At 34.4% G+C, this 17027-nt stretch overlaps 1 long non-coding RNA gene and 1 other non-coding gene across 2 annotated transcripts; one reads left to right on the top strand and one right to left on the bottom strand.

The window, feature by feature from the left end:
* Positions 1-1265: 1265 nt before the first annotated feature.
* Positions 1266-1337, top strand: TRNAY-AUA (transfer RNA tyrosine (anticodon AUA)). Its single transcript has one exon. It is a non-coding gene; the product is annotated as a tRNA-Tyr (tRNA).
* A 13852-nt stretch (positions 1338-15189) lies between these two features.
* Positions 15190-16027, bottom strand: LOC140743091 (uncharacterized). The gene is made up of 2 exons (XR_012102374.1): positions 15546-16027; positions 15190-15450 (listed from the first exon to the last, which is right to left on the bottom strand). It is a non-coding gene; the product is annotated as an uncharacterized LOC140743091 (long non-coding RNA).
* Positions 16028-17027: the final 1000 nt, after the last annotated feature.

The following is a 17027-nucleotide window of genomic DNA, read 5'->3' as shown; positions in this document are numbered from 1 at the left end:
GAGTCACAGGGCTTTATCTCTTCATCATCATCATCACTGGGACGTCTTACCCCTCGGGCGCACATATATTGCGGCAATGTCAACATAAGGGCGGTGGGCAGGAATTTCGGGTCTCGAGGGTACCCCTTTTTGCCCGGGCAGATTCTCAGGTGGTCAAATGCCCCCTGGATTTATAATATTTATTCATAATAATATAATGCTATTTAAAACATTATAATATAATGAACAAGTATCAAAAATGGACCAACCCCACTGTTAAGTGGGTGGTTCGGTACTTGTCGCGTCGTTATTACTGAGCAGACGGTCGGTCCCCTGATGGTCGGGGGTCGCCAGTCCAGGGAGTTCGGGCGCGGGCGCCCTGTAGGTGGTCGATCGTGTAGGGGCGCGAGCCCCTTTAAATGGGAGTATGGTCCGGCCTCCGCCCGCTCATACATTGAGCGTGCGAGGCAGTATAATGATGGTCGCTATAACAACAAATACTAAAAATTAATAAAATAAATATAGTTCAAAAAACTAAAAAAACACGCTTTTATGATAAAATCAACTAAAAAGTAGAAAATAATTTTCAATCTAGGAATCAATTAAGGAACAGTAAATTGTATAATTGTGGAAAGTGTGGGGTGCTTTTAGAAAATTAATAAGTGGAGCACTCCACGCTTTTTTCACAATTATACAATTTTCTGTTCCTTAATTGATTCCTAGATTGAAAATTATTTTCTACTTTTTAGTTGATTTTATCATAAAAGCGTGTTTTTTAGTTTTTTGAACTATATTTATTTAAGACTAGAGCAAGGCCACATAAGAGTACATACATCAAAGTATCTTTCTGAGGGCAAGAATTTTAACGGCTTACTCGAAATTTATCATGATATTACAGCCATAATAACTTTGTAAATTGTAGTCTATAGGTTATTTTGATCAAGTTATAAGTTACATATCATACTATCGCCTATGTATAATAGTATTTAGGATATAATAGAATTAGTAGTCGGTAGCATGTTGGTCGTATTTTCAAAATGTTCATATTAATCCGAATCGTATCTACATGTATTTTGATCTGTTTGAGGCAGATCCTCATAATATCAATAAAGGCTAAATACTGATACTACTGGCATCGTCGAATCACAATAGTTCTACAACTTCTAAAAATTCTCATCATAAGAATTAGGAGTCTATAGGAAACTTTTAATATTTTATAAAATACATCAATATTTTATAAAAGACAGCAGTGTTACTGTAGGGCTTTTTCGCCCTCTACTAGCAGAGCTCTCGTGGCGCAGTGGTTAGCGCGCTCGGTGATAAACTGAGAGGCGGTGGTTCGATCCCACCCGAGAGCATACGTCGCCGTTGAATATATTTTTTACATATTTTACATTTTTCTTTTCTGAATTTGTTCTTCGTAATTTTTATATTTATATTTTATATTTATATTGTATTTTTTTTTCTTACCCATTTATTTTTGTAATTTTATACATTTTTTACTTTTATTTTCTTCTTTATATCATAAATATTTTACAGTCAATGTTAATTTGTAGAAATAATATTTTATCGAAAATTATTTAATTACATCAAATTTGAAATGCATATCAAAGAGCAATCTCAAATTATATTTATACATATTACCTCTCAGCATTTGAAGGGTTGCTTTCCACGAATATCATATCACGAATAGAAATATTATCATCCTTCAATAATGTATTTTTAGGAATCTTTTTAATCCGTGTACAAAAACTAATGGTGAGTACTTATCAACATGAATCCAACAAGCTTAAAGATGATAACGATAAGCATCCTGCTGAGTTCAAGCATTGCTTTGGCCAGCACCCGGTGTATTATTCGGTTAGCCCGATAATTTTTACTGTCATATTACTGTCCCTCTGTTGGGCGCGGTCTACTTTCAGAGTGAGAGGGAATTAGGTTATGGTCCACAACACCGACAAAGTGAGAATTAGTTGACTCCACTTAATTTAGGGGGGTAAAAATAGCGTTTTTGTATTACGAGGGTGGATTGAAAAGTTCGCGGCCTGATATACCGGTATGATAACCTCGTATGATACCGATATGATAACCTCGTTTGATTCGCATACTTCTTGTTGATATATTTTTATATGGTGATAACACCATATAAAAATATGTTGGTGTAGTTTTGACAGTTTTAAAATTATACGTAGTGATTTAAGTGCAACGGTTTTAAAAAATAGAGAGAATTGAAAAGCGTGCGGTCAAAAAATATTTGTTTAAAAAATACATCAAAAGAGGTGCATGACGACATGACAACAACATTAGGTGTCACCAATTCTGCCTTACATTTTTTAAGATGCAACATTTCTTGAAATAAATTGTCCCTTTTATGAATACGGATTACGCTATCGTATCGATGCCCCAAGTACCGACTTTGCGTGGAATTTGAGTAGTCGAGACTTGCATTTGTCGTAAAGATTTCTGCAAGCGATATTTCGTTAAGAATTTCGAGACTGCCGCCCCAGGTCATGTTAAATGATGAATTTAGATTTTTGTCCTGGAGTTGCAAATCATTCAGGGGCATTTGTTGAATTGCAGTACCAAATCAGCATGTAGTTCAACTGACGGTAATTATTTACTGACATAATACATCTGTTATAGGTCCTAAATACTGTCAGTGTTCTGCATGAAATTCCTACTAAGTTAGAATGCCTTCTGTGTCTACGCGCTCAAGGCCCGTACATTGCAGATGTAACTCCTATTATGATGTACAAATTAGAACTCTTAGTCCTAGGTGGTACGTATATATATCCAGGGTTTATTAAAGGTGGACTCAATTGCGTTATACATACAAGAACTAAGTTGGAACGCCTCGTCTCCCTTACACGGCCCCTAAACCGATAACATTCTACAATACTTTTTATTGTACAATGACATTGAAAGGCGTTCTGAATCCAAACGAGCAATTATATTGCACAACAATTCTGTAATACTCATAAACTCTCTTTCCTTTACTTTTGGATTCTGTTTTTCCATCTTGCGTGTGCACGTGTACTCTTCGTGACGACTGAAAATATTGTGCAATACTGTCCCTACACGACGTAATGGAAAAATATGGTGCAAAAAAATTAAACTCGCTCAAACTTTGGGTCACTCACTGCGCAATTTTCAATATTAACCCTAAACGGTCAATAATATTGCCCAATTCTGTTTCGGCGACATCTTACCAAAACTAGAACATGATATTGCTTATCAGTGCTTTTATAAGGCAGAAATAAAAGTTTTTATTATTTAGGCATAGATAAATAAAGATTACTCACTCCTAACAAGAATATGTACCCAGTTTTGAGAATTGAAATAGTTGCGTAAAAAAGTTTTGCCACGTCTCCGTGCTAAAATGTCCCTAAAATATTTGAAATAATTATTTAATTATTATGTAAATTACGCAGTATTAGTTATTTGTTCGTAAATTTTCTCTAAAAATGTTTTTATTTGTCAAGAATTCAAAAAAAGAACTTACTAATAAGCCGTTTGTAGCTTCATTCAATTTCAAGGCGGCGAAGTATCTTTACTAATCTATGTATTCAGGTAGTATCCCAACCAGTACAAGAACAGTACAAAACAATTGCGATTTGAGTTTCATAATAAAAATGTATATAATAACAATTATATCAACTAAACCGCACGGTATTGCCGTGTTCTGCGAATCCAATATTAGCATAATGCATGCAAATAGTGCACATAAATAGCCACTATTTTATTTATTTTATTTTTTTATTTTATTTTTATTTAGGAAACATACAATACAACATGATACTTAAAGATAGGTTATATAGCTAGTTCACATATCAGTAAAGTTTCCACTAATATCTTATTCATAAAATTACTGGTAAGTGATGACTCTATTGGAGCAAAACGGAGATATTTAGTGATAGAGTTACTTTTAAAGAATTAAGTAATTATCTTAAAGTAAAGTAGAATTTCTCGTTGCAATGACCTGTCTTATGTTGCTTTTATATTTACCAATGGGGCAATTCATGATATCTATAAGTTGAAACTTTTCGTTGTAAGAGTTACAAGAACGGTACAAAAAGGTATTACGTGTGTATTGTCTCTTGCATGGAGGAACATAGAACAGGTGTCTACAACGGGAATTTACACGGGGGCATCTCAAATATATATTGCTTAATAAGAAAGGAGAGTCTATATAATTATTTAGTATCTTGTATAAAAACATCTGATCTCTCTCAGTTCGTCTTTCTGTTAAAGTTGTGGTATCTTTGGTCACTTGGAATCTGTATTTCAGGTGTTTTATAAATAATTTATGGACTCTATCGAGTTTTGAAATTTGGACGTTGTATTGCGGGTTCCATATAACCGAGCCATACTCTAGTAAGGACCTTACGTATGAGTTGAATAGAAGAGCGAGCGTTGAGCTGTGTTTAAAGTCCTTACTGACTCTCAGTATAAAGCCTAGCATACGGAAGGCTTTGGGGATAATGTAATTTAAATGTTCATTGAATGTTAATTTACTATCTAAAAATATTCCTAAGTCTTTTATTTCGTTTACTCGAGTAACAGCTACATCATCTAGTTTATATATAAATTTAATGTGGTTGGGTCTTCTTGAAAATGATATTATATTACATTTTTTTATATTAAGATCTAGATAATTGTTTTTACAATAAATAATAAATTTGTTAAGGTCATTCTGTAGATCTAAACAATCGGAGTTAGTTTTTATTGACTTAAAAATTTTCATATCATCTGCGTAAAGCAGAATGTTGGAATGATCAAATATGTGTACGATGTCATTTATAAATATATTAAACAAGAGAGGGGCAAGGTGTGAGCCCTGTGGCAAACCTGAGGTAACTGGGAGGAATGTGGAACAGAAGCCCTTCATAACGACAGCTTGGCTACGCTCTCTAAGATATGAAGTTAGCCAGCGAAGGAGATCCCCATGTATGCCAGCTGCTTCCAGTTTACGCACCAAGACTGAATGTCGTACCTTATCAAAGGCTTTAGAGTAGTCAGTATATATCGCATCCATCTGAGATCCTCCATCCATGGCAGATGCGATTTGCTGAACAAATTCACATAAATTAGTCTCTGTGGATTTTTTGCTTACAAATCCATGTTGTTGCTCTATAATCATAGGTCTCAAATATCTATAAATGCAGTCGTAAATTATTTTTTCAAAAAGTTTAGCTATAACATTAAGTTTAGATATAGGTCTGTAGTTGATGATGTTATGTTTATCTCCACACTTAAATATAGGAGTGACATAGGATTGTTTCCATATCAAGGGCATATGGCCTGTCCTTAATGAGAGTTCAAAAATAATAAATAGTGGGAGAGCTAGAGTTTTGCTACATTTTTTAAGGAAAACCGGAGGCAGACCATCAGGTCCAGAGCCTTTCTTTATATCTAGGTGTTTCAAATAATTTTCAATAGTGGTAGGACTGAACTTTAAGGATCCAATGAGTGTAAATGTCGCTGGTGATTGTTGTGACACGGTACTTGTAGAGGACGTGTCTGTTTCAAAAACTGAGTGGAAGTGTTTATTAAATAATTCACAAATTTCCTGAGGATTGCTAGTTGATGCATTGTTCAAAAACATTGTATCAGGTAATGCCGTACAATCTTTTTTACCTTTCACATAAGACCAGAAAAATCTGCTATCTCGTTTTATATTAGTTTCTGATTTCGAAATGAAATTTTCATAGCAAGTGATTTGAATTCGTTTTTCACGTTCACGCAGTATATGAAATGAATTATAGTCTGCAATTCTTCCGTAAATTTTGCACTTTTTGTGGTATTTGAGCTTTTCTTTCGTAATTTTTATCAAGGCTTTAGAGTACCAATTAGGAAACTGAGGATTCTTGCCGAGCTGTGTAGTTGGAATGTGTTGTGCAATTAAATCATTAATAGTATCGTAGAAGATTTGTACAATCAATTCTATGTCATTTGAGTTTAAAGTTTTTCGCCAGTCAATTTTAGACAATTCATCATTGATCTTATCGTAGTCCCCTGAGTGGAACAATCTCACTAATCGCGTCTTAGTTTGCATAATGCGTATGGAAGTTGTCAGCATATTGATTTCTAGGGCTGGGTGGTGACCGTCCTCTGCAACTAGCGGATTGTCACAACGTTTAATGATGCAGTTATTAGTGGAGATTATCAGATCAAGTACTCTACCATTTGTGTTGGTTATGGTATTGTGTTGTTTTAGGTTAGTAGTGCATAAGAAGTTGTATAAAGTATTAATTGTCGTCTCTTTAACGGATGGGTTTATTAGGTATACATTAGAATTTGAATCAGTAGTCCATTTAGCACCAGGGATATTGAAATCACCTACTATAAGATATTCGTCATCTGGATTATTTAAAACAATATCTGTAGTAAAATCACAAAAATATCTGAGGGCGTCTGCGTGTTGCGAATTTTGAGGAAAGTATCCACAGGATATATGAAGCCGATTTGAGTGTTTCCCAGCTATTATTATCTCAACAGCCTCAGCAGAAGCATTTTCGAATGGGATAAATGTTGTATGGTGAACAAGTAGCCCTCGGCGCACGGCTATTAAGACACCTCCGCCGAGACTATCTCCACGAGCATCATATTTTCTGTCGCATCTATATACGTTATACCGATTGTCAAACATTTCTGAATCGCATATGCCCGGTAGGAGCCAAGTTTCAGTTAGACAGATTATATCATAATTGGATATCAATGAATTCAGAAATAAAATATTAGTCTTGGTGCGTAACCCGCGCACGTTTTGATAATATAGTAACAACTTATGTGACGCAATTATGGAAAAATAAGAGTGTAATACATAGAAGATACCACGATTTTAAGTAATTTAAAAATATGTGTACGATTTTACAAAACAAAGCATGATAATTTATTTTATAGATAACAGAGATGCACCCGAGCGTATAATCGGATATTATACAGAGAAAAAACAAAGTAAATGTAAGCAACATAACGAGAAAGTAGTAATATGGTAATGTAATTAGTCCAGAATACCTTTTAATTATTAAATGTTTAGTAATCCTGTTGTTATAACCAATGAGTGAAGTAAAACTAAATAAAGCTACTTTTATTTGATCTTGTTTAAATCTTGTTCATTTGATATAAGAATAACTGGGCTAGTATCATTACGTCGGACAAATATAGCACAATTTTTAACCCAAACATAAATATATTGTTTTTCTTTCGCTATGGTTTTTGCACGACGTAGCAGTGTTTTATTAGAGCTAGTCAGGTGTTCATTGAAATAAATATAGTTTTCACAAGTAGTATATCCTATATCACTGGCTTTTAGTTTTAGTTTTCTGACTTGAGATAGAAAATCGTCTTTTTTATATCGGGCCAAGAAGCGTATTACGATTGGCTTAACTTTTTTTGTATCTGTATTTCTTGGTGATACTCTCGTAATAAAGTCTATATCGGATGCTGGGTCAACATTAAATTTAGCTCTATCAGATATCGTTTTTAATATATGAAGCAAATTTTCGTTCTTTTTTTCCGGAATCCCATATATTTCAATGTTGGAGCGCCTGGACCATTGCTCACTGCAATTGTTCTCATTTTCCAATTTCGCGATTGATGATTTCAGGTGGTTAACATCTACGGTCGTTGATTTATAGATTTTTATATCGGCTTCTACCTTGTCCATCCGCTTTGTGAGATTTTCAAATTGCATGTTAAATATACCTAAGGATTCCTTGATGTTTTCTATTTCATTTCTGATTGGCTTCAATTCTTCCGATAGTAAGTTACGAAAGTCCTCTTTAAGTTGTTTGATTTCCAATGCCATTATATTTCTTATTAGATCTGCGGTGTCACTGCAACTAGAAGTTGGCGTGGGGGGTGACACGGTGCTAGAGCCGCCGCGTTGTGAGTTTACGTTATCCATTCCTTGCTGCGACCGGGGCAGTGGCCTGACTGGGGTGTTGTCGTTATTTGTCTGACGAGGTTGTTTGGATTTGCAGTCAGGGCACACCCAAGCTTTCTTGAATTCAGCTGCTACTGGTTTTTTTTCGGTTGGGTACAAGCACTGGACGTGATAGTTATGTTTGCATTTGCTACATAGAAGGGCGCCGACGGCTATATCAGTAGTTGATTTACAGCACTCAAACTTCATTTTGATTGTTAATTTTTTTTTCCTTTATTTTCTCTCTTTTCAAGTAGAAAAAAAAAGTTAAAAAAAAAAAAAGTAAAAATTTCTTTTTTATTTCGTCTTTTTTTTTCTCGATGGTACGGGATCGAATCCAAAGGAACGCAAGCGGAATCCTCTTAGCGCGTTGCCCTGTCGGGCTCCGCCCAGGTGAGCTTGACGCTCGCCACACCGTCTGGTCCGTACGACGGTATGCGACCACACATATCGCCGTCCTACCCAGGGCCGCTGGCCGGGCGGTTCGAGCTCCCACTCTTACCGTCCGCAACCCCGGAAGCCCCCTTTTAGTCGCCTCTTACGACAGGCAGGGAATACCGTAGCACTATTCTGGCCGACGGAGAGAGATCCGGCTCCACTTTTTCGACGAGGATCCGCCGCTGCGGCTCCCACGCTGGGCAGTACTGCAGCGTGTGCTGTGCGGAATCCTCACCGTGCCCGCAATGATGGCACTGGGCCATCTCTTCCCTCCAAGTATGTCTAACTAATTTCTGTTTTCTTTACTCTAGTTTTATTCAGATGTTAGAAACGATACAAACAGGTTGTATGATTTTAGGTCCCTGGTATATTTCCGAATGATAATATTGTATCCTTGTGCGCTAGTGGTAAATAGTGCAGGTGTAAAAGTATATAAATACCGATGAGTGGTGCCGTCTGCTTCCCTTGGCGACCGATCGACCGTAATGCAGCACACACAAACTCGTCCTCCGAATGGGTCCTCCCGAGGCCCTCCGTAAGAAATAATAATTATATATCGTCCCGTGACGAGTTCGGAATAATGACTGTTTGTAAACGAAACGTCAACATTTGGAATTCTGAATTTATTCTTTATTTTATATTAGTATTTCAGCCAGTCCGAAATACTGAACACAAGTATTACTATCTACATTTCTATTATTGTTCAACTGGCACTAACTGACACATTCTCTAATCGACCGGATTTACGTTTTACAATGCCTGCCTCTAAATACCGTTCATACTAGGAAGTCCACTCTCCAAATCCGAAAACGAAGTTTCGTTGAATTTCTATCTGAAAATACTATTTTTCACCTTTGTAAGGTTCCGTATCCAAAGCGTAAACCCTCTAAGCCTCCGTTGTCAGTCCGTATGTCACAGGGCTCTATATCGTGAATCGTAATAGATAGACACTGGATTTTTACAGCGTATACATACTTAATAGCGGCCGCTGTTAAAAACAAATACGTACTGAAAAAAAAAACCTTGAAAATAAATGGGGTACATTTTTAGTTTAATCTATTGAACCGTAACGTGATAACAGTATAAATGTTCACAATTTCTTAACTTCTATAGCTGCTATAGCTACTATAAGAACAAATATTAATAATAAAAATGGTGGTACGGAATTTTCGTTGTGCAAGTTCGACTCACACTTGGCCAATATTTTGGTACTGCGATCGTATGAAATAACTAATAAATTAGATTTATCAGTCGGACTTAAAGCTACACAGAATAGGATTTAGCTGTTAAAAAGATTTTTCGTGAAACCCGACCTCTATCTGCCGATCTATTGACACTCACAGTAAATGCGTCGCAGTAGAATGTTCACTTTGGACGAAAATACGGATTTGTAAAAGGTAGATACTCGTAGTTCAAATTTTCACAATGCATTCACTTCTATGGTTGCGATGATAATAAATACTAATTAAAATAATGAACATTTGGTGATACGGAACTGTCCGGATGCGAGTTCGAGTCGCACTTACCAATTATTTATTTTACAGAATTCTCATTTTTAAATGCTTACGATAAAGGGTTAATGATGCAGATAATTCTGCTTAATCCAGAAAGTCTAACTTCAGTATATTGCGTAACTAATCTTAAACTTAGACTACTTTTCAAAACGTATCAATTTCACAGTTATATAAATGTGTACTTCAACTGAAAGACATATCGAAAACCAATTTATTTTGTCGTCTGTGCTATGAAGCCCGGCGGGTAAGAAACGAGTAAGAATGAAAATTGCTATTGTAGTTCAATTCGCTGGTGACTTCTCTAAAATAATATAAAAAGCATCTAACTCTAAGGGTCTCTATACACTTTGCACGTGGCAGTGGGCATGATGATAAATTTAGAAAGCCCCTTCTATAATGTACGTACATGTCTACTTATTCCAAAAATCGTATTATTTCTGCAATGAATTCAGTATGAACAAAAATAATAGCAATTTTTTATACTTATCTTTAATTAAGCGCGAATACGCTCCCGGGTGTCATGGCGTCCGTTGGTGACGTCACATTAGAACATCCCATACAAAAGTTCAAGCAATTAAGCATGGGTATGTCACCCAAAAATGACGTCCATCGCGCCCGATAAGCGTTTCAGACAAGATGGCAGACTGCAGTCGGCCGAAAATATAATAAATCTTAAAGTATTTATGTCAACCTGGGGCATTTTTGAGAATCCTTAAATCTTTTTAACTTAAATCATTTATTCTTTGATTTTTTAATACTAGGCATGATGCCTATTATAGACGCAACAACCGTCACATCCCATGCGAATTACATCGTCATATGCCGTGAACGCGATACCTGCAACGGTGTCGAAATATCGGCAATAAGTAAATTAAAACCGCGTATCGTGAAACCCATTACAATTTATTTGTAAATATTATGACAATATTATTCGAAATGATATTATGTGCACATAATAGTTTTGAATTTAACTCAGAGGTTGCCATATTTTATGTTGTGGCATCACACCTTTTATAAGAATGCAAACAGAAACTAAAAAAATCGCGAATAGCAGCTATAAAAAAATTGTAAGAATTTTTCTATCAAGTTGAAAAATGAAACATTTTTAACTCAATAAACGAAAACTGTAGTTGGTATTTCCAGTTAGAGAGTTGTTGAAAACGACTGCTATTTAAAAATTCCTGCGACAGACAGACCCGGTTCAAACGTACTACGCCATTGTTCTGTTAGTCAAATTGTAGTTCACAATGCCTAACTACTAAAAATACCTTGCAACTTTATTGGTCAAAGGGTTTGTTTGACGTTCCTTCGCAGAATTTTATTGCTTCTATCAGCTAAATAACAATGTCTTTATACCTGGTTTAGTTTGAACTATGTTGTTTAAAAATGTTATTTGATTCCACCCGCGTACTTCGTTGAAGTGAGTTCATACAATTTTATAAAACGACGTTTTATTGCTCAAAGACGAGCTATTTAACTAGCATGCGAATGTTGAGTTCAGTTTATCTGAGAGCGCGATTAGGCTGTACTCCATCCGGCTGGCCAAGTGAAAATTAGAATAACATTTCACATATGTTGTTTCTTCGTTTAGGTTTCTTTCACCGTTATAGCAAGTTATAATTAATTAATTTCTAGTACGGACATAACTTTGAAAAATCAGAGTGTCTCGGATTCAAACCTCAGACCTCCCGATTGAGAGAAGTTTCGACCGAAACAAATTATTTATGTATGAATAGGTTTATTTTCAACGTCAAATATGGTCGTTGTTATTTTATCTTTTTTCCGTTGAGTAATATTTGTGTCAACACCGCTGTGTTCTATTAAGGGGTGGGATGCATGTTTCTTACAAATGCAAGGCAAGCGTTCCAATTTAGACTTTATCAGATCTAAGGATAAAAGTTACTGCTATTTGGTTATTACAGATGTCCGTGAAGGGCAGTAGCCACTCACCACCTGAACTGCATGCTCGGTTGCTTCTATGTTATTAGAAATACTAATACGAAATATATATTTTACATTATTTACCAGACTTTCTGTTTTCGCTTATGTTGTTCTGAAACTCACGAAGTCGTGCGAAAGTTTGAATGACTGATAGTAAAAAGTAACATAACAAGTTTCAAGGCGACGCTGAGCCTACTTATGAGTTACTAGGAAGTTCTATATATCTATTAAGGACGAGGTTCTTGTGCAATATGCAGTTATAGTTCAATACATTTTTTCACCGCGGATAGTCAAAGTTGGGGAAAGAATATTATAAAGTTTTAAATCTCGAATAGCCGTATTTTTTTCATGGTTCCTTAACATCTGGTCCAATGTTTCCAACAATTATAAAATAACCAGTATTTTATTAGTGTTAATATTTTTTTTTTCTAAGAAAAGCCTTGAACCTAATTTCCCCTCAAGTTTGTTGTATTACGAGTACTTACGGCTAATCTTGTATATTTTCATCATTATCCTTGCTGGTTTCACAAGGTGTCCTATTTCGTGAAAATCGAAAATATTTCGCTAGTTCTGTAAAATTTGTAAAACGTGACTTCTTATAATCTTGAATAACTCGCGTCTTCCTGGACCAATTTGAATATTTTTTTTCACCTAAAAAATACATACGAATAAAACTCCGTACTTTTATCCCAAGCCAACACAAGCGTGCATGAGTGAAGTTTCAAGAACAGAATTCAAGTTTCAACAGAATTCAAGATCAGATAAACCTCACTTCCAGTGTTTCCTTTACGCGAGGAAATTCTTTTTTTTTGTTTTGAAGTTTTCTGCGGCGCGTGGAGTGGAATTGTAATACAGACTGTACGAGCGACGGATTGTAGTCAAAGGAGATTGCACAGGAACATTTCTGTAATCATGTTAAATTTCTGCATACTCTCAGAGCACGTCGGTTTTTATGGAACGCCTAGTGAGCTCGGGCGTTACAAAGAAATAGATCTTGACAACAGCGCATGGGACCTTAAAATGTATTTCGATATAACTTAATGTACACCATAAGTTCACCGATCCATGGATTTTCCCTTCTGAAATTCTTTCTGAATTTAAAAGGAGACATTTATCTACTTTTAAGTATATTTAAAATAATAATTATAAACATAATTGCTGTCCAATATGTAGATGACGCGATACAGTTTGTAATTAGATTTTACGAACGTTACTAATTTTAATTAAATACATGTATTATAGTCGTCACAATTTAATAGGCCCATTTTGACACATGCCATCCCAATGTCATTAATGTCTTAAACTAACTTTTTAGTAGGGAAATTACGACCACGTGACGGTTAGAGCTTGCAGCTTCAAAGCATTCGGAAGAAACCATAATCGATTAACTTTCAAATAATCGAAACTTAGAATTATCAATAACTAATTATTTATCCCTTTTTCATTATAACAACAATAAAAGTAATCAAAACTTTTTTCTTAGTGAATGATAAAACGAAAAAAAATACAGTCTACGACCGATGCTTTGTTTAACCTTCTAAAAAGGATTATTTTTTTAAATCACACTAGAATTTATTTTCTTTTCTCCTTTTTATTGACTATTTAGATGATTTATAAAAATATAGAATAAATATTCTGTTTACAAAATATTAAGTAATTTATACAATACGTTGTGTGGTTGTAATCGATTTGTCGTAAAAATTGGTTTCTTTGGTTATCGATTTGTATGTCACATGCTTAGAGGCTAGCGATGGCATGTGTCAAAATGGGCCTATTAAATTGTGACGACTATAATTGCCTGTCATTCTTTCATGTATCTTTTGTTTTTAAGTAATACAATATATAGACATGTCTGTGACGCAAATAGAAAGTAAAGAGACAACATTGCATTTACACAAAAAAACATTCACTGTCTTAACGTCTACGGTTCGTAGCGAAGTGTAGACGGTCTACGCCGATATCTACGAGAGTTACTTGCGTTGAATGATGTGGTTAGCTTCAAGTAGGAGTTAGTTAATTGTATCAGGCGTTACTTATACGTTACGGCGATTAAAACTATTTCGCAACAATCTTACCAATATGTATGATGGTTTAAATGTATGTTAGATCATGCAGTATGTCGACTCGCACATGGAGGCTTCCGTACCACCATTCATTATTTATTACTTATTTTTATTCATTTTATTATTTTCAACAATACTTAGTTATATGATACAACAATAGATGGCGTTGGGGTAATGATGAATAATACGTAAACAACGTATAATAAAATGAAAATAACTATTTTAAAGTATGTTTTATGGTTCTTATTTGCATTTATTATAATACCAATTATAGTAGTAAAAGGATTATAAAAAATTCAACCATCTTCTTAGAACGGTTTAAAAGTTAGATCGAAAAATGCCGGTTTGTTGTATGGAGACCCCTTAATTTTCAACTTTATTTTATTTTTAGTATTTGTTGTTACACGGCCACCGTTATGCATCCTCTATAAAAAATCATGTGCCTATCTATTACGGTTCCGGAGATATAGCCCTGTGACAGACGGACAGACGGACAGACAGCGAAGTCTTAGTAATAGGGATCCGTTTTTACCTTTTGGGTACGGAACCCAAAAAATATACACCACCGACACCGCCGTACATACCACCACCAACACGTGTTTCGCTCCAAAACGGAGCAGAGTACGTGTATTCTACGACGGTTAATCAAGTAGGAGTATTAAGCTTAACTTTGCAGTTATTTCAATGTTATACGGTCAGGTCCGATAATTATATAAATCAGTTCTAGTGTCTGAATAATCCAGCATCAATGAACAAATAAACGATTACGAAAAATTTTAATTAAAATTTATGAAAAATCTACAGCCTTGCATATAATTTTTCCGTAATTATAAGACGAATTTCAAGTCAAAGGAGATGTTTCAAAATGTATGGGCTCCCGGCCACCTTTTGTACATTATACTAAAAACTAAGAAAACATGCAAAAAACAATTCATAGGGTTTCATTTTCTTCAAATCATGTTCGTTTAATTGTTTAAAAACAATAATTTACACTTACTTGCAACACAACAGTGGAAAACCATCATGGCGGTAGTGATTACCGTAATAATGTCATCTGCCATTCTCTTTTAACTTACTATATACATTATATACTTTTATATACTTTATATAATTTTTTTTATTTTTTTTTAACATATTTTTTACGCGAATGGGCGTAGATATATAAATATTGTATTGTATGTATTTAGAAAAAATGCCTTTATTTGATAAACATTAATTATATTTACTTTCATAAATCTTGACGTAACACAAACGTACCAAAATATGTATTTCTATACCAATTTATTTTAGTTAAAACATTTAAGTGTGTAAATAAAACAACTTTAAGTACACATTTAGATAATATTTTATTTATTGTTCACTTAGATACATTATTTATTCATTTTCAATATCTTCCCTTATCAATATTTTCATCCAATCATGTAGCAGCTTCTGTAATATCCTGTTCAGCTCAGCCCAAACTTCAAACAATGGTCATAATGTGAGCGCAGCTACCTACGAGTACGGTTCGTTGCCCAGCGATGCAGTTGCAATAATAACTGATTATTTTGTCATCCCAAGAATGTCCTTGTCTTGCTATTATAATTATCTAAAAAAAGACAAATGTAAAAAGATTAGCTTCTCTAGTTTAAAATTATTAACGATTATTTCACGATTAATTCAACTAACTGATGTATATTTTACCTGATGATATTGAATCCTTGTCAACACAATCCATAGCGATCGCACGAAAATCACAAGAGTCCATAACACATAAGCTGGGTAAACAAGTAAGGTAGAATCAGTCCAAAATCGTAAGCAGCACAGAGCAGAACCATATTCAGGATTGAAATGGGATCTTCTCATCAGTACATATTTATTTAACGTTTACATTGGAGTTCACTATTATATAATATGTATATATCCACTTTTACACATATCAAATTGACAACTTCTTCTTTATTAATTTGACATGTCACTTACATCTATAAAACCAGATACTATTTAATAGGTGGTTTTGTTATAATTATTATAAATAATTATTTAAATTCAGAAATAATGACGGGATACCCAAAACAAAAGCCAGGTTGTAAAGTACTAAGGTAACAATAACTTTACGACAAAAACAGCGAAATACAGAATTACCGACATCCAAAGAGTATAGTAACCTATGTGTGGGGTACACATAGGTTCTCTGACCGACATCAACAGTTTTAAAAAGTTGACATTGACAGTATTCCGCCATATTTAATATTTCAATGAGGAATGCTTACTTTAAATATTTTTAAACAGGAATACTTTAGGTTATCAAAATATATGTGTATTTTTCTTCAATTATACAAATTATTCGTGTTTTTTAGATATAGTGTACATGAGATGGCCGAAAATGAAACATCTCCTTTGGCTCCAATATTGGCGGTATTGGCATAAAGCTGGATTTAAAACAAAATTTCTCTGGTACAAATATCTTCATACACGAAAACGATAAATATTTATGCTTAAACTTATATTCGAGTATATTAATGATGAAATTACTGGATAAAAATTAAATAGACTTCCAGGATTAATCTAGATAGATATCGTGAAATATGTACACTCAATAACACATACGCGTGAAAGGCTGCTAATATTAAAAGTGACACATATTAGAAAGTAATCAAGTTATATCGAGTTTATAAACCTTCAACAGTTAACTTTGTAAATAGTTAATAACAATCTGTAGTATTTTTTTTCTGAAAAGAACGGAATTTGACCATCTATACCACTAGAAATTGTCTTTTGCCTTGAATTGTTGACTTTAGATAGATTATATATTAATATGGGGTGTAAGTCGTAATATATCGAGAGAAATTTATAGATAAAGATCCAGTAGTTATTAAGGTAACAGTAATCCCTGTTCTGGACTGAAAACATCTAGACTAATTGTCTTTGGATCGCTAAACGAAAAGGTACTCAGTACATACAATACATCTAGCATGCATATATGTATGTAATTTATTTATTTATTTATTTTTAATTAAAAGTGGGATTTTTTCGCTGGGCGAACACATCATCCCGTATAAACAAACTATTAAGCAATTCATCTCATAACATTGTATAAAACGAGTACATACTTTTAAAAGATTTTAAATTGCACACATACGGAGTTTCTTTCGCCACTACCTCTTCATAACGAACCACTATCCA

The sequence above is a fragment of the Epargyreus clarus genome, unplaced genomic scaffold (assembly GCF_041222505.1).
Source record: "Epargyreus clarus isolate Ecla_fem2 unplaced genomic scaffold, WU_Ecla_fem_2.2 ptg000007l, whole genome shotgun sequence".
Taxonomy (NCBI): Eukaryota; Metazoa; Arthropoda; class Insecta; order Lepidoptera; family Hesperiidae; genus Epargyreus; species Epargyreus clarus.
The sequence above is the reverse complement of the archived record's forward strand: the minus strand, read 5'-3'. Positions and strand labels throughout refer to the sequence as shown.